General features: G+C 44.4%; 1 long non-coding RNA gene across 1 annotated transcript; it reads left to right on the top strand.

Moving 5' to 3' along the window:
* Positions 1–8,042: 8,042 nt before the first annotated feature.
* LOC149455883 (uncharacterized) lies at positions 8,043–8,468 on the top strand. Its single transcript, XR_016314002.1, has 2 exons — positions 8,043–8,130; positions 8,247–8,468. It is a non-coding gene; the product is annotated as an uncharacterized LOC149455883 (long non-coding RNA).
* The last annotated feature ends 9,694 nt before the right edge of the window (positions 8,469–18,162 follow it).

Raw genomic sequence — 18,162 nt, 5'->3', positions numbered from 1 at the left:
TTTACATTAAATTGGAGAAATGCGGGTTTGAACAAACCCAGATCCAGTTCTTGGTATATGTTATTTCTCCAGAAGGAGTGAGCATGGATCCCGAGAAGATCAAAGCAGTGGTACACTGGCCTGCCCCTGGAAATGTTAGGGAAATTCAATGTTTTGTCGGTTTTACCAACTTCTACAGAAAATTCATAAGAAACTTCTCTAAGGTGATAGCTCCAAATACACAGCTATCAAAAAAGGGACACCCTTTGTGTGGACCCCTGTGTCACGAATGGACTCAGCACTGGTGGTGGGACTCACCTGCCGTGTGGGCTGCAGTACCAGGGCTGACCAGCGGGTGCTCTCAGCAGCCAGAAGCTCACTTCTGCAGTCAGCCAAACCTGGGGCTGATTGCAGAAGGTGTATTTAAGGGATGGCCAGACCTGCAGTCTGGGCCTTGGTGTATGTTTTCCCATGAGCCCCTGTACCTGGTATCTTGTGTTCCTGCCTCGTTGCTGACCCTGCTTGATCTTGACCTCTGCTGATCGTCTCCTGTTGAACCCGGCTTGTGACCCTGACCATTCTCTGCCTGATCCTTTGTACCGCGCTGCCCGTGAGTTACTGAACCCAGCTTGTGACCCTGACCATTCTCTGCCTGCTCCTTTGGTACCTTGCTGCCCGCACATTGCTGACCTGGCCCGTCTGACCACGCTAACTACTCTGCCATCCATCCATCCTGCACGGATCCAGCCGTCCCTGCTCACACCTTCTGCCTCTTCACATCAGGCTTTCTACCTGCACATACCTCTGGCGGATCCCTCTACCGCTAGCAGGTGTACTCAGGGGCCGCGACCTGGTTCCTGTCTGCTCCAAGTCCATCCCCACCATCAGGGGCCCTGGTGAATAAGCAGACTGGGACTTAGACTCCGCGCCCTGGGGAATTCTGTCCTGGGGACCGCTAGAGGTACCATCAAATGGTCATTACAGAACCCTACGGCCGGCCTGACCGTTCCACCTCTCCAGCCCTGACTACGCCTGTATTCCTGCACCTCCTAAGATTAGTGGAAGGTTGGTTTGCTCACTGTGCGTTTATATATATATATATATCTGGGTGGCTAATAATAAACTGTATTATACTGTACCCGAGGCCTGCGTTTCCCTGTGTCAGTCCACACCTTTCTGGTCACTCCTAGATTCCTGACATCACACCAAGGCCTTTCCTGACCAGAAGTGGCTGCACAGGGAAGCCATCTTGACTTGTTGTTAAGGATGCATCCTGATGAGGTTGTGTATTTGTCTATGCTAGTTTTTGATGACAGAGAATATGCCTATCAGACTCTGCGGGAGTATACCAGGGATCAGCTGCTAGAGTGCATACGGGTCGCTCATTCCCTAGTAGGTCAGGACCTAGAGCTCTCTGAGGTGCAACCATTGATTCAGGCTTGTGTTGAGTTGGCTTCATCTAGTACCCCTGAAAGCAGGGATGAATTCCTTCCTCCATTCAGGGTGAGTCAAATAATATCACTGGTATGGTTGTTGGAGGATGATCCGGATTGCTTCTTGGAGCAGTATTCAGCATGTTCACCACATGTGCTAAAGAAGTGTATAAACGCAGTGCAATCTTCGACCAGACAGGCCTTGTGTAAGCTGAGCGTTGTCCAACCCTTACTGCAGACATGGTCAGACTTGTTACAGCTAGCCTCAGTCAGCTTGCAACAAACCAGTCCTGCTTCTCATCATTCCTCTGTTCAAAGCTCTCTTCCTGCATTCCCGACAGCACCCCCAGTGACAGCCCAGTATACCCTGCTATCTACCACATTTCAGTCCCCTGCTCCCACTCGCTGTACCATCCTGCCAGTATCCAAACCGGTCAGCCTGTCGTCTGAGAACCCGCCTTCCGTGGTTCAGCCAGTTGACTTGGTGCCCACTGTCGTACCAGTTGACTCGGTGCCAGTTGACTCGGTTCCCACTGTCGTGCCAGTTGACTCGGTGCCCACTGTTGTGCCAGTTGACTCAGTGCCAGTTGACTCGGTGCCCACTGTCGTGCCATTTGACTTGGTGCCCGCTGTTGAGCCGGATGACTTGATGCCTGATGATTCGGTGCCCGCTGTCGTGCCAGTTGACTCGGTGCCTGCTGTCGAGCTTGGTGACCCGGTACCCACGGTTCTGCTAGATGGGTCAGTGCCCGCTGACATGCCCGGTGACTCGGTGCCCGCTGTCGTGCCAGTTGACTCGGTGCCAGTTGATTCGGTGCCCGCTGTCGAGCCAGATGACTTGATGCCTGATGATTCGGTGCCCGCTGTCGTGCCAGTTGACTCAGTGCCCGCTGTCGAGCTTGGTGACCCGATACCCGCGGTTCTGCTAGATGGTTCGGTGCCCACTGACATGCCCGGTGACTCGGTGCCTGCTGACTTGCCAGGTGACTCTGTGCCCGCGGTTCTGCTAGATGGCTCGGTGCCCGGTGACTCTGTGCCCGCTGACGTGCCTCTGCCTGCTGTGCAGCCCGACATGCCAGCCCCTGATGTCCAGCTAAACTGGCCAATAACTCATTCCCAGCCTGCTCCTGGAAATCCTGTGTCCAGTGACCTGCCTTCCTGGGTTCTCCTACACAAAGAGTCTACAAGCAGGAAACCTAGCCAGCCGGTTTACTCCGGCAGTAGGATATTCAGCCAGTTACCTGACCCGGGCGGTGGAACATTTGGCCCACTAAGGACTGTTTGGAGCGTCCTGAGGCCACTCCTTGAGGGGGGGGGTACTGTCAGGAATGGACTCAGCACTGGTGGTGGGACTCACCTGCCGTGTGGGCTGCAGTACCAGGGCTGACCAGCGGGTGCTCTCAGCAGCCAGAAGCTCACTTCTGCAGTCAGCCAAACCTGGGGCTGATTGCAGAAGGTGTATTTAAGGGATGGCCAGACCTGCAGTCTGGGCCTTGGTGTATGTTTTCCCATGAGCCCCTGTACCTGGTATCTTGTGTTCCTGCCTCGTTGCTGACCCTGCTTGATCTTGACCTCTGCTGATCGTCTCCTGTTGAACCCGGCTTGTGACCCTGACCATTCTCTGCCTGATCCTTTGTACCGCGCTGCCCGTGAGTTACTGAACCCAGCTTGTGACCCTGACCATTCTCTGTCTGCTCCTTTGGTACCTTGCTGCCCGCACATTGCTGACCTGGCCCGTCTGACCACGCTAACTACTCTACCATCCATCCATCCTGCACGGATCCAGCCGTCTCTGCTCACACCTTCTGCCTCTTCACATCAGGCTTTCTACCTGCACATACCTCTGGCGGATCCCTCTACCGCTAGCAGGTGTACTCAGGGGCCGCGACCTGGTTCCTGTCTGCTCCAAGTCCATCCCCACCATCAGGGGCCCTGGTGAATGAGCAGACTGGGACTTAGACTCCGCGACCTGGGGAATCCTGTCCTGGGGACCGCTAGAGGTACCATCAAACGGTCATTACAGAACCCTACGGCCGGCCTGACCATTCCACTTCTCCAGCCCTGACTACGCCTGTATTCCTGCACCTCCTAAGATTAGTGGAAGGTTGGTTTGCTCACTGTGCGTTTATATATATATATCTGGGTGGCTAATAATAAACTGTATTATACTGTACCCGAGGCCTGCATTTCCCTGTGTCAGTCCACACCTTTCTGGTCACTCCTAGATTCCTGGCACCCTGAGGCACAGGCTACTTTTGAAAAGCTAAAAGCTCTTTTCACTTCTGCACCAATTTTGGTACATCCTGATCCTGAACTACCCTTTATAGTGGAAATGGATGTATATGACTCTGCCATGGGAGCTATCCTGTCTCAACTATGTGGTGAAAAGATGCAGCTTCATCCTTGTGTTTACTCCTCTTGTTTGATGTCTTCAGCCAAAAGGAATTTATTTATGTACTTCTCAATGCAGTTCTCAAACAAGAGAAATATGCATTTCTGCCACAAGGGGGCACTGCAGGGGAAAGGTTCTAGTTTTGTTTGCTTGTGGGCTCCACGTTGCACCTCCTACAGTTGAGGGATTGTTGGGATACAGTAGATCACGGTAAAACTGGTGGCCCTCCAGCTGTTGCCAAACTGCAAGTCCCATGAGGCATTGCAAGATTGACAGTTACAAGCATGACTCCCAAAAACAGAGGCATGATGGAACTTGTAGTTTTGCAACAGCTGGAGGGCCACCAGTTTGACACCCCTGCAGTAGATGGTAGTATCTGTTCCCTCAGGCCTTAATTGACAGGTAAGAAGGTAAATCTGTCTAAAAAAATTGTTTACCTTTATAACCTTTAAATTATTCTGATTAATGTTTTCCTATAGTCTGCTCAGTAAATTGTTTTTTTTTCCTCCTCTCAGTAAAATGGTGAGACCAACCTCTGGAGTTTGGAAATATTTCCAAAGTTCAATTTCTGCTGAGACCAAAGCTGCAATTTGCAAATAATGTGAGAAGAAATATTCTTTTATAAATACTACAATTATGACAAACACAACCTGGCATGCAGAGGTGCGCCAAAGACATTAAAACATACTTTATGGAATGAAATGATGAGGACCATAATGAAAGTGCTTGTAGCTTTTCCCTCCAGAGTTCTCATTCCAGAAACACTCTTTCTGCTGCTTCTGGATCATCACAAAGAGTTTCTTCAGCAGCAGCATTTACAAACCATGGCCTCACATAAATACACAATCCCTTCATTTATAGTGAAAATTACACCTGAAAAACAGATAAATTTTAGGCCTAATATGTTTATCTACACTGCATTTCACCTTCCCAGTGTAGAAAAATGGCTTTCAATTTGAAAAACTACTCCACACTGAATTTTTAAAAAAATGTTTCCAAAATTTCCATTTTTCCCCAGAAAAAAGGGGGATTTTTTTTTCATGGCTTAAAAATTCCTGGAAATGTTATATCTCCAGGGTTAAATAGATAAAACTTTATTTAAAGTATAACTAAAGGCACCATTTTTGGGGGATAAAGTGGTGAGGGGTTAGAATCCCTGTCAGATTTTTATTGCTGTCTTTGTTCCCATTAGAGAGATTCAATCTCTCTGATTTGTTCTGATCACCAATGTGTCCGGGAATGAATGTGAACTTCAAGTTTCCACTGGAACAGGAATAGATGGGAAATCCTCCAGTGGGGGCACTTGTTCTCAAGATATCTGTGTTAAGGTGTCTACAACACCCTTTATGAATTCCCTCATATCTGTTCTAACAATGATTAAGAGATATGTCGCCAGCACACAAACACCTCCAAAATTGTGTCCAAAAGGTTTATTAAAACAATCACATCACAGCATAAAGCAGCAATGTTTCGGAGTCATGCAGGACCCCTTCTTCAGGCATTTGACTGTCACATACCTAAAGAAGGGGTCCTGTGTGACTCTGAAAGTTGCTACTTTAAGCTGTGATGTTTTAATAAACCTTTTGGACACTATTTTGGAGAACCTTGGTGTGCCGGCAACATATTTCTTAATCTGTGGTATATTCTAATTTCCAGACATTGGTTGCTAAAACACCCATTTACTTTGCAGCCAATTCTAGGAATGTGTGCATTGGGAACATTTCTCTGGACTTGTCCTAAAAAAAAGGGGTTAAAATAGTGGAGGCTGGGCTTGTTGCATTGTATGTTAATGAGGACAGACCTGGGACAGGCTCACTATAACATTGTTAAAAAAAAACATTGCAGTTAGCCATGACACCACTTCCCGAGAAACATCTAAAAAAGGTAAGAAATATTTTTTTTTAAAAAATGTAGGGAAGATGAATGGGAACGCAAAAGTGGAAATACCCTGTAAAGTATATTAAGACCTTTTGCAGGTCCAAATTTACCTAGCATAACTTAAAAAAATGCTGCCTACATTTTAGATGCTCTTTTCTAATACCTCCAGCGCTGAAAAACTATACTTAGTTTGCTTTAACAACTCCTGTGTAAAAAAATAAATGAATAAATGTAAAAAAACGAGAAAAAAAAAATGGCCAGTGACATGCTGCTTCCTGGTTACAGCCAGGGTACAGGGTAGGATCTATGTTAAGTTCACCATACACATAACAATCTGACCAAATTTACCAAAATGATTTAGTATGAGTACCCACATGAACTATACAATCAATTGGTATCCAGTCAGCCAGTCCCTCAAACTACATAGTTGCTGGTAGATCTAATGGAGATGAAGATGTATAGTCAGACAATAATATGTATGGTCAGCTTTAGGCAGGTGCCGTGTCAAATTGTAGCTTCATTTAGATCCACTTTACTACCTATCTGTAGGCGATGCTTTAACATTTTTTACAGATTACCTTTTTAGAGTTACAGAGGAGGTCTAGCACTAGATTTATTGCTCTCGCTCTGACGATTCGCAGCGATACCTTATATGTGTGGTTTGAACACTCTTCACATATGTGGGCGTGACCTACATATGTGTTCACTTCTGTGTGCTTTAAATTTTTTTTCCTATTTATATTTAATTTTTACACTTTTTTTTTTTTTTAGCACTTTTGTTCCTAATGCTAGAAAAGTAAACATCCCTTGTAATAGAAATAAGGGATGACAGGTCCTCTTCATGAAGAGATCTGGGGTCAATAAGACCCCAAATTTCTCCTCTATCTTTAAAAGCAGAAGATAAAAAAAAAAAACGGCCTTGTTTACAAGGTACCGAAACCAGAAGTAATGTCATGAAGTTGCTCTGGTCCTCCAAGACCTCAGAGGCGATCAGAAACGATCTGGTCTCTAATCACCTCCACAACCCATCTAATTTTGGGTCCGCCGGTGAGAATGGCAAGCACGAGAAACACCCGAAGACAGTGGGGGTTCCTTCTGCAGATTCTGAAAGCGACCCAGTGACTCAATATCCACTGGGACTGCTTTCCTGAGAAAGCCAGTTGCTGGCTGGAATAAAAAATACCAGGGTTATGGCTGATAGCTTCAGCCTTAACCCTGGTAAACCACTTGCTAACCACAACGTATATATGTATTGCGGTCTGCAAGTGGATAAGGAAAGCCAATGCCAAGGGAAGTATGTGCATTGGCTGTGGATGAGGGGGTACCCCCAGTCCTCCTGTGCAAGCCCAGGAAGCTGGGTGAATCGGATGTGGCCAGGGAGGGTGATTGGCATGGCGGGAGGTGTTATTATTGGAACAAATTCCCTGTATGGCTCTCCCTACAGCAGATAAAATCTAGCTTCTTCTCCTCTCCCTCCTGCTGGCCTTCAGCTGCTGCAGAGAGAGCCAGGAAGGGGATAGGTTCCAGTAATTGACCCCCCGCCTTACCCATCACCCTACCTGTGCACCATACGTTTCCCCCTGCTGTCCTGGCCCTCCTGTGTGTTCCCACCCCCTCAGTGCTGCCGGTTTCCTTCCTCTCCTTCCCATCGGCAGCTGCAAACATACATAGGATCCTTGAAGATGGAGAGTGGCTGAAGGGTCCAGTTAATGTCACATTTACCAGTCCCTTCCTTTCCTAAATGAATAATCGGTACTGATCATTCACAGTGTTCATTCAGAACTGAAGAATAGTAAACTGTGCTCTTTTAGGGGGGGGGGCCCAGTCAGTTTGGCTATATGGGGCCCCATGGTTTCAAACAGCATCCCTGAGTATGTGGACTGCGTTGCTGACCTCTCCTGGAAATGCTTCTTGTTGACTGTCATTATATAGGTTGGTAGCCTTAGTTGTCAACTTTCTTCTCTCAATATAGAACTCCTTTAACCACTTGCCTACCGGGCACTTGTACCCCCTTCCTGCCCAGGCCAATTTTCAGCTTTCAGCGCTGTCACACTTTGAATGACAATTGCGCGGTCATGCAACATTGTACCCATATAAAACTTTTATAATTTTTTTTCACACAAATAGAGCTTTCTTTTGGTATTTACTCGCTGTCCTGTCCCCAGAATACATTCTCTTCTGAGGACTTCTAAATCAAGATTGACCTGTATAATTATTATGTTGTTTTGCATTTGTTTGTAGTCATGTTTGTTTGCAGATTGATTGTCTGTTCTCTTGTGCCACCTACTGGCTAGACTTTAGAGCTGTGTTGTTTAGCTAGGCCAGGATGTGATGTAAAGGTCATCGCTCCTCCCACAGTACAGGAAGTGAACCACTTTATAGGAAACCATGATTCTCTACATGAGAGAAGCACCAAACTCTATCTCTTTCCATCTGACAGCATCGGAGGTAATTAATGTCCCGTTTTCCCTTAGGATTGTACAGAAGAGGATCTTAGCTGTATTGAATGTTATTTTCTGTGATGTTTATCGTATAGTGATTGTATGTTATCTTTCTTGTTATAGTTTCATTCATCTGCATCGTGCCAATAAAGTACAGACAAGTTAAAACCGTCTATTATTGTGTGCGCAGAGAAGGTTATCTGCTTGAATAGCTTCCCATAGACTCCGGGAATACGGGGAGCGAGGTCAAGACACTCACTGCTGGGTGTTTTATTTTTTGCGCTATAAACAAAAAAAAAGCAAAAAATTAAAAAAAAATAAAGTTTTTCTTTGTTTCTATTAAAATTTTGCAAACAGGTACTTTTTCTCCTTCACTGATGTTCATTGATGAGGCAGCACTGAGAGGCGGCATTGATGGGCACTGCTGAGCTGGCACTGATAATGGGCACTGACTGGCAGCACTGGTGGGTGGCACAGGTGGGCACTGATGATTGGTGCCGATCCCTCCTCTGACAACTGCCGGCTCTTGGCAGTACTTTCCTCACACTGTGACAGCGTGAGGAAAGTGCAGCCGATAACCGGCAATTACATTTCCCGGTGATCAGTGTGTCATTGGACACGACTGATCACGTGGTAAAAGGCCACTGCGATTGGTCTTTTACCACATCACGTGATCACAGAGATCGCCGGGGGCGCACAGGAGAGCGCGTTCTGGGAGGACGTCATATGACGCCCTCCCAGAACTGGCCACCGCAGTGAAGCCGTCATTCAGGTTTCTGTGGTCGGCAAGTGGTTCTAAAGACAGAAGGTTTTTTTTATCTTAATGCATTCTCTGCCAGTGAACAGGGAGTGCGGGGAGGGGCAGAGCCACACTCTGTGTGTGTCAATGGACACAAGCGGCCTGCAATGGAGGCACTTGGGGGAGCAGGAGCACCAACAGGGGCAGTAGGGAGTATGCATGGGAGAGAGTGCTGAGAGTATGACGGAGGCAGTATGTGCAGGAAAGGAGTGCAGAGAGCGTCATGTAGAGAATTCTGTGCAGGACAGGAGTGTAAGAAGAGTATAAAGGAGGGCAGTATGGGCAGGAGAGGAGTGCCGAGGGTATCATTGAGGGCGGTATAGGCAGGAGAGGAGTGTGATTGGTATGATGGAGGGCAGTATGGGCAGGAGAGGAGTGTGAAGGGTATGATGGAGGGCAGTATGGGCAGGAGATGAGTGCTGAGGTTAACATGGGGGGCAGTATGTGCAGGAGAGGAGCGTGTGTGAAGGGTATGATGGAGGGCAGTATGTGCAGGAGAGGAGCATGTGGGAAGGGTATGATGGAAACTAGTATATGCAAAAGAGGAGTGTGAAGGGTATGATGGAGGGCAGTATGGGCAGGAGAGAAGTGTGAAGATTAAGATGGAAACCAGTATATGCAGGAGAGGAGTGCATAGGGTGTAATTTAGACCAGAATGTGTGGGAGAGGAGTATGTAGACTATGAGAGTGGTCAGTATTTGCAGAAGAGAGTGCAAAGATGGAAGCCATTTAGTGCAAGAGGAGAGGGCAGAGGGTATCATAGAGAGCAGTATGTACAGGAGGAGGTTGCCAAGAGTATGAAAGATTACAGTATGTGCAGGAGAGGAGTGCAGAGGGCATCATGGAGAATAGTATGTGTAGAAGACGACTACAAAGGCAGACAGAAGGCAAAAGAGTATGCGTAGGAGAGGAGTGCAGAGGGTATGACAGTGGGCAGAAAGTGCCGGTAAGGAGTGTGGAGGTTGGTTGTAATGGAGGGCAGTATGCAGGAGGAGATTTTCGGGGGTTGTTAGGGCAGACAGTATGGGGTTTATTTACTAAAGCTGGAGAGTCAAAAATCAGACTCCCTTCTGCATAGAAACCAATCAGCTTCTAACCTCAGCTTGTTCAATGAAGCTTTGGCAATGAAACCTGGAAGCTGATTGGTTTCTATGCAGAAGGGAGTCTGATTTTGGACTCTCCAGCTTTAGTAAATAAACCCCTATGTGTGGGAGAGAGGAGCAAAAGGTAGAACAGGGAGGGGAGAGAGAGAGAGAGTGTGTGTGTGTGACAGCGCACCCAATTATTGAAAGAGGTGGCATGAGAGAAAGGGCTATGACACTCTCTGCAACTCTCAAATTGTACTGACAAGGCAAATTGAATGTTACCAATAACTTATGTTAGCCAACTCTTGCTAAGTATTCATTTTTCTTACCAAATTATAGAATGATGTGATGTGTGCTTTTTATTTTCTTGAGGCAAAAACGGAATAATTATCTTGTCTGTGGAAGAGTGGAAAACAGTACATGAAAAACAGATTACCACTTTTCTTTTGACTCAGTGTTCTTAAAATATACTTGCTGTAAACCAACAAACAGATGGTATGATACTACACTGACTTGCTTTGTACGGTTTGATGCCTTTTCATGGAATTATCCAGACATGTTATGCTAGTTTCCACTTACATTATTATGGTCATTCTCCAGGCTGTACATTTTATTGCCTAGGCCAATGTGTGGGCTGTCAATTCATTAGGAAATGGGCAGACTATCCATGGTAATGTATTTGCATATTCTTAACAAGAGCTCTGACCCCTTGACTGATGTGTCTTAAATAAAATAAGTTCATGGCTGCAATAGTGACCACAAGCTTGCTTTAGATATAACCAGTCAGCTCGGGCTTCATGGAAAACTGATCTGGGTGAAGGCAGAGCCATCACATCACTTTTACAGGGCTTCAAATGTTGCTAAAGATATTGTATGGCAAAAAAACTACCAGCCTTTTTTCAGGTTCTTAGCTTTCAGAAAATATATAATGTTTTAGGGGATTTAAGTAATGTTTAAGCAAAAAAAAAAAAGTCTATTTTAAGGGGCAAAAAATTAAGAAATTGCTCAAACAGCAAATGATTAAAGCCCTCAATGACCTTTCTAGCTGCACATATTTTAAAGCAGTTCATCTTCAACAGGGACTTTGCAATTGGGTTTCAAGTCTTGCCAACCACGAGATACATATGTGCAGTGGTAGAGATGGTGGGCCTTAAGGCACATACAGTCACTCCTGTGCATATCGGGGAGTACAGTCCAACCAAGTATTGCTGAATAAGTACCGCAACGAGGGGAGGACATGTAGGTAAGTAACTTTAATGCAGAAGAGACATAGCATGTCTCTTCTGCATTAAAATTCCTGCCTGTTAGTCCTTTTTAATTTTTGGAAAGTTCTTCTTTAATATAAAATACATAAAAATTGTGATAAAGCAGAATTGCAAGTGCCGTCTGCCACAGTTGTAGTTATCTTTGGAACCACTAGAGCAGTGATTACTGCACTCCAAGTCCATTGACACATCTGCCAGCTCTCGGACAGACCATCTCTTGGTGCAGACAAGGAGCTGGAGAGAAGAGTCTGCAGGAGCCTGTACATTGCATCTGCGATACACTTTTCTTTCTGCAAATGTGGGTGTATTTATTTATTTGCAAAAGATAGACTTGACCTTTAGGGCTGTGACCTGGTCTTCTGCTTACACATTTTCTAAGTTTCACAAGGTCAATATATCTGCTTCCACAGATGCTAAGTTCAGACAAAGTTCTGTAGATTCTGTTTATTACTCATGTTGTGTCTTTTTTTTTTTTTCTTGTTGGGCTGCTTCACCTGTGTTGTGTTGGTGTGGCTCTCCCTATGTTTGGACATTCCTATTCTGCACAATACCATCCCTCAATAGATTTTAGAGCAGCCTTTTTCAGTCGGGATGCTTCCAGGTTTCTTCAGGGGTACTTTGGCAAAAATTGTATACAAGCCAGCAGGAGGATCAATTCTGTCTTCTAGTTACACAAGGCCACAGGTTTTATTTGTGCACCATTACAACCTTCTAGCCACCGGCATTGTAACACCTAACGACATCACTGGATGATAAGAAGGTCTTTGGGCACCAGCACAGCATCCTTGTTTATCCCTCCCCTGCTCCTCTCCTTCAGTACTAGGGTCACATTAGCGGACTGAGGGAGAGAAACCGAGAGAGAAAAGAAACCTTGAAATAATAGTCAGCACCCAGTGTGTACAGTATTTGCTTTAGAAGATTAACCCAACGTTCACATCAAGCCCAACTTTGAAATCAGGCGACATACAGTGAAGTCGCACGATTTCAAAGTCGGGGGACCTGCCGATTTCAGGTGTGATTTGCAAGACATCTAATACAGATATCTATGCAAATCGCACCAAAAGTAGTGCATGTACTACTTTTGAAGTCAGAACTGCACCGATATGACTGCTCCAATTGCGGACAATAGGGTGTGACTTGGCATACGATTTGCAAGTCGCAGGACATGCAAATCACATGTAGTGTGAACCAGGGCTAAGCTCTGATTCACACCAAATGTGTCTTTAAAATCATACTACTTTAGCTGAAGTAGCACAATTTCAAAGCCGCTGATCAGTGCGATATCATGCACAGATGTCAGTTCAAGTCACACATGAAATCGCCATGCATAGCGCAGAAGTCGAAGTCGTACCGATTTGAACAGTTCCATAAGCACAAATAGGGTGCAACTTGTCATGCAATTTTGAACTGTCAAATCACAGTAGGGTGAAAGGTGGCTTAATCACTTCTAATGTTGGGTGTCCTACATGTGTGGATGTTGCGATCAGTTAAATGTTTTACATTTTAGAATGGGGAGCCTTGAGATTGTGTGTAATTTTAAAGGGGGCTTTGACTGAAAGAAAAAAAAAAAAAAGTTGAGAAACACAGCTTTAACGGAAACAGACAAAAAAAAAAAAAAAATGTAAAAACACAGAAAACTTAGTCAAGTGCTCTCTCCAACCATAGATTCAACTTTTTTTTTTTTAGGAGAACCCTGCCTTTCTGGCCACGGTCTAAGCATCTTCAGTGTACAACCCCCCCCCCCCCAAAAAAAAAACCTAAATTTTATATAATTTGACAGTCTACTTAAACACAAGAACAAAACTTGTATACACTTACCAGCCTCTTCACCTGTTCAATTGCTTGGTAACACAAATTGCTAATCAGCCAATCATGTTAGCAATTCAATGCATTTAGGCATCTAGACATGGTGAAGACAACGTGCTGAAGTTCAAACCGAACATCAGAATGGCAAAGAAAGGGGATTTAAGTGACTTTGAACATGGCATGGTTGTTGGTGCCAGACAGGCTGATCTAAGTATTTAAAAAACTGCTGGTCTACTGGGATATTCACGCACAAACATCTCTAGGGTTTACAGAGAATGGTCTGAAAAAGAGAATATCCAGTGAGTGGCAGTTGTGTGGATGAAAATGCCTTGTTGATGTCAGAGGAGAATGGGAGAAAGAAACACTTGTGGGCTCTATAGGCACTACAACAATCGTTCATAAAAGAATATCACTTTATTAAGCATACATAGACATGAAATGATACATACAATTATAAAATGATTACAGAGTATGAACTAACCCTGTAACATACAGCAATGTATAATCAGTGCAGATATATGTACTGCTAGTAGATCCCACAGTAAGAAATATACCAAAACTCGGCAAGAGTTTAAGAGAGGATACTCTGATATTAGTAAATGCGATAGCTCAACATTTTTCGCGATATCGCTTCTTCAGGAGCTGTGGGAAGACTTCTATATAAAAAGATATAAATTGGTAAGAAAACAGTCTATACACTGCCAGATGTATATACTGTATATCAGACCAGTTGGACAGCTAATTACTTTAAAGCACATGCATCTGCAGGAAGGCAATAGAAAGGAGCATCCGGCCACACCATGAGGGGCCAATCGATGAGGGGATCCCCACAAAGCTGGAGGGGCAAGTCGCATACCCCACAACAATACCTAACATATAGAAAGTGTATAATGGTTGAAAACAGTGTAGTGGGGCTCTCCTCAGTGGTTACTACCACAATAGTTGTAGAAATCTGACTAACCTCCACACTTATTGGAACGTAGTAGAGTCAGTAATTCTGGTCCGAATACAACACATATACAGTATCTTACAGAAGTGAGTGCACCCCTCACATTTTTGTAAATATTTTATTCTGTCTTTTCATGTGACAACACTGAAGAAATTACACTTTGCTACAATGTAAAGTAGTGAGTGTACAGCTTGTATTGCTGTCCCCTCAAAATAACTCAACACACAGCCATTAAAGTCTAAACTGCTGGCAACAAAAGTGAGTACATCCCTAAGTGAAAATGTTATGTTGGAATACTGCCCTGCGGCCCAGTATCTGGCGGGGATCACGCTCTGCTTTAGTATGTCAAATACATGTTGGCATTCATGGTTCCCTCAATGAACTGTAGCTCCTCAGTGCCAGCAGCATTCATGCAGCCTGACCATGAAACTCCCACCACCATGGTTGACTGTAGGCAAGACACACTTGTCTTTGTACTCCTCACCTGGTTGCCGCCACACATGCTTGACACCATCTGAACCAAATCAGTTTATCTTGGTCTCATCAGACCACAGGACATGGTTCCAGTAATCCATGTCATACAGGACATGGTTACAGTAATCCATGTCCTTAGTCTGCTTGTCTTCAGCAAACTGTTTGCAGGCTTTGTTGTGCATCATCTTTAGAAGAGGCTTCCTTCTGGGACAACAGGCATGCAGACCAATTTGGGATGCAGTGTGCAGCTTATGGTACACTCAACTTCTTTGGTCGACCATGGCGAGGCCTGTTCTGAGTGGAACCTGTCCTGTTAAACAGCTGTATAGTCTTGGCCAGCATGCTGCAGCTCAGTTTTGGGGTCTCGGTAATCTTCTTCTAGCCTAAGCCATCTTTATGTAGAGCAACAATTCTTTTTTCAGATTCTCAGAGTCCTTTGCCATGAGGTGCCATGTTGAAGGTCCAGTGACCAGTATGTGAGAATGATAACACCAAATTTAACACATCTGCTCCCCATTCACACCTGAGACCTTGTAACACTAACGAGTCAGGACACAGGGGAGGGAAAATGGCTAATTGGGCCCAATTTGGACATTTTCCCTTAGGGGTGTACTCACTGTTATTGCCAGCAGTTAGACATTAATGGCTGTGTGTTGAGTTATTTTGAGGGGACAGCAAATTTACACTGTTATACAAGCTGTACACTCACTACTTTACATTGTAGCAAAGTGTAATTTCTCCAGTGTTGTCACATGAAAAGATACAAAAAAAATTACAAAAATGTGAGGGGTGTACTCACTTCTGTGAGATACTGTATATAGACTAATAAAAAGCTAGTGTTGCATATGACGGGGTCTCTACATGGAACACAAGGGGGAGGCAGAATAATTACACAGCATTCAGTTTATAGAGTAAACTAGCCCCATTTATGGACCACCACTGCAATTAGCAGTAATGCCCATAGGAGCACTGTGGCCAGGTCCCTGCCCAGCATGGTGGGGACCCCAGTCACAGCACCACCAGCCACCCATCAATCACAGTGCCATTCCAATACTACTTGAATAGGACGTGGCACTTTGGAGCGATGTTTATGTCCCCACAGTAACCACCCTGTGTTGAGAATTGATATCTCAATGTCGGAGAATGGTTCAAGATGATAGAAAGGTAACAGTAAGTCAAATAACCACTCGTTACAAATAAGGTATGCAGGATACCATCTCTGAACGCACATGTCAAACCTTGAAGCAGATGGGCCACTGCTGTCGACTAAGAATAGAAAACAGAGGCTACAATTCACACAAGCTCAACAAAATTGGACAACAGAAGACTAGAAAAACAGTTGTCTGATCTGAGTCTGCATTTCAGCAGCAACATTCAGTTGGTAGGGTCAGAATTTGGTGTAAACAACATGAAAAGATGAATCCATCCTGCCTTGTATTAATGGTTCAGGCTGGTGGTGGTGTAATAGGGTGGGGAAATTTTCTTGGCACACATTAAGCCCCTTAGTACCAAATTGTGCATCCTTTAAATGTCACAGCCAGAGTATTGTTGCTAACCATGTCCATCCCATTATGACTACAGTATACCCATCTTCTGATGGCTACTTCCAGCAGGAAAATGCACCATGTCGCAAAGATCAAATCATCTCAAACTGGTTTCTTGAACATAACAAGGAGTTCACTGTATTCCAATGGCCTCCACAGTCACCAAACCTAAATCCAATAGAGCACCTTTGGGATGTGGTGGAACAGAAGATTTGCATCATGGATGTGCAACCGACAAATCTGCAGCAACTGCGTGATGCTATCATGTCATCATCGACCAAAGTTTCTGAGGAATGTTTCCAACATCTTGTTGATTCTATACCACCAAGAATTAAGGCAGTTCTGAAGGCAAAAGGGGGATCCAACCCAGTACTAGCAAGGTTGACCTAATAAAGTGGCAGGTGAGTGTATATTGCTGTTTAACTTAGACACGATAGGAGGTATCAATTTTCAGGCCAAGTACAAAAAAAAGGCCTGTTGAGTCTGCCAGAAATGCAGTGTCCTGTGGAATAAACTGAAAGCAAAAACAATGTAAACCAATCCCACCAACCCATTATCCACTTTCAAAGTTTAGAAAATAACTATTGAAGAGATGTCATCAACGTCCAAAAAGTATTCTCAGTGTTCTAAAATGGTAATTTGTCTAATAGAGCATTTAGCAGAACTGTGGCAGACTACTCCCTCAAAAGGTAAATTGGCCAACTCAAAATTAGTAATCTTATCCAATAGAATTCTCCTTCCTATCTCAGCGACATAACAGGAAATGTGGCTCACCCAAGAATGACAGTATATAGCAACACAAACTAATAAAAAGGAGGGCCCTTTCCTTTCCATAATTTGAAAGTGAACTTTTCCAACTGAAAATTAGCAACACAGGACTAGTCATTTACATGTGGCACCCATGAGGACTTTGTCCTGTGATATAATGAAAAAAAATTAAAATGGTGTTGCACTCCCTAAATGGTATCCAAATACAACTCATAAATATATACATTAACCAATATTCTTATGCATATAGACAAATAACAACATGTGATACTGAGATCAATAAACATACGTGTGTAGACAAAAAACATCACGACATAAATAAGTGAAAACTAAACGTGATGTTTTTTGATCTAAGTATCACGTTATTTATGTCTATATGCATAAGATTATTGGTTAATGTATATTATTATACAGTATTTATATAGCACCAAAAAGTTTGCTCAGCGCTGTACAGAGTAGTGGGGGACAGTACATGAGACAATACAGTAACAAAACAGTATACGAGGGGTTCAAGGGCCCTGCTTTTTCGAGCTTACAATCTAGGAGTGTATATATTTATGGGTTGTATTTAGATACGATTTAGGGAGTGCAACACCATTTTTTTCATTGTTCATTAGCACATTCAAGTTTTAGTCAGGTGATAGATATATATATATATTTTTTTTTTAATGTTTAGTTGTGTAGTTTGTATATTTTGAGTAGCACAGGTGGTTTACCCATTTGTCCTGTGATATGCTCACCAGCTGTTTCTTCGCTGTACCAGTGATGGGAATGACAATATTTGTGAACCTTATCTTGCTTTTCCGTGATTCTCTGAGCTGTATTGTGTACCCATCACTAGGTACCCTGCTCCCCTTTTTTTTTTGTTCATTTGGAAAACGTAACCCCTTGGCGCCGACGTCACACAAATATGCGGCCTCACAGAACTGGGTTTTTTCCCTGGGGCCACAGATTTGTGTAGCCGTCTTCATGGTGGGAGCACGCCACACAGCGCTCTCCCAGCACAAAGACCGGGGTGTCACTGACAGCCCAGGTCCCGTTCTAACGATCAGGACCCAGGACTCCGGATTCCAGGTCACATGATTGCAGTGATAGCCTCTGATTGGCTATCATAGTGATCAGTTACTGAAGCTGCGCCCCCCCCCATGCAAGGGGGGAGAGGGAGAGTGATACATTGTCTCTCTCCTCCATTCAGAGGAGGAAAAAAAACAAAAATGTGCACTATTGTTTCTGGGCTGTAGTACAGGTAAAAACAAATAACATACAAATAATATACACGTATGGTATCACTGCGATCGTCAAGAGCTGGAAAATTTATTTTGGGTTGTTCATTTTAGTAACAAGAAACA

This window comes from Staurois parvus, unplaced genomic scaffold, assembly GCF_062004578.1.
Source record: "Staurois parvus isolate SC_StPar_1 unplaced genomic scaffold, SC_StPar_1.0 ptg000385l, whole genome shotgun sequence".
NCBI classification, from domain to species: domain Eukaryota; kingdom Metazoa; phylum Chordata; class Amphibia; order Anura; family Ranidae; genus Staurois; species Staurois parvus.
Note: the sequence above shows the minus strand (reverse complement) of the source record. Positions and strands in the feature narration are given on the sequence as shown.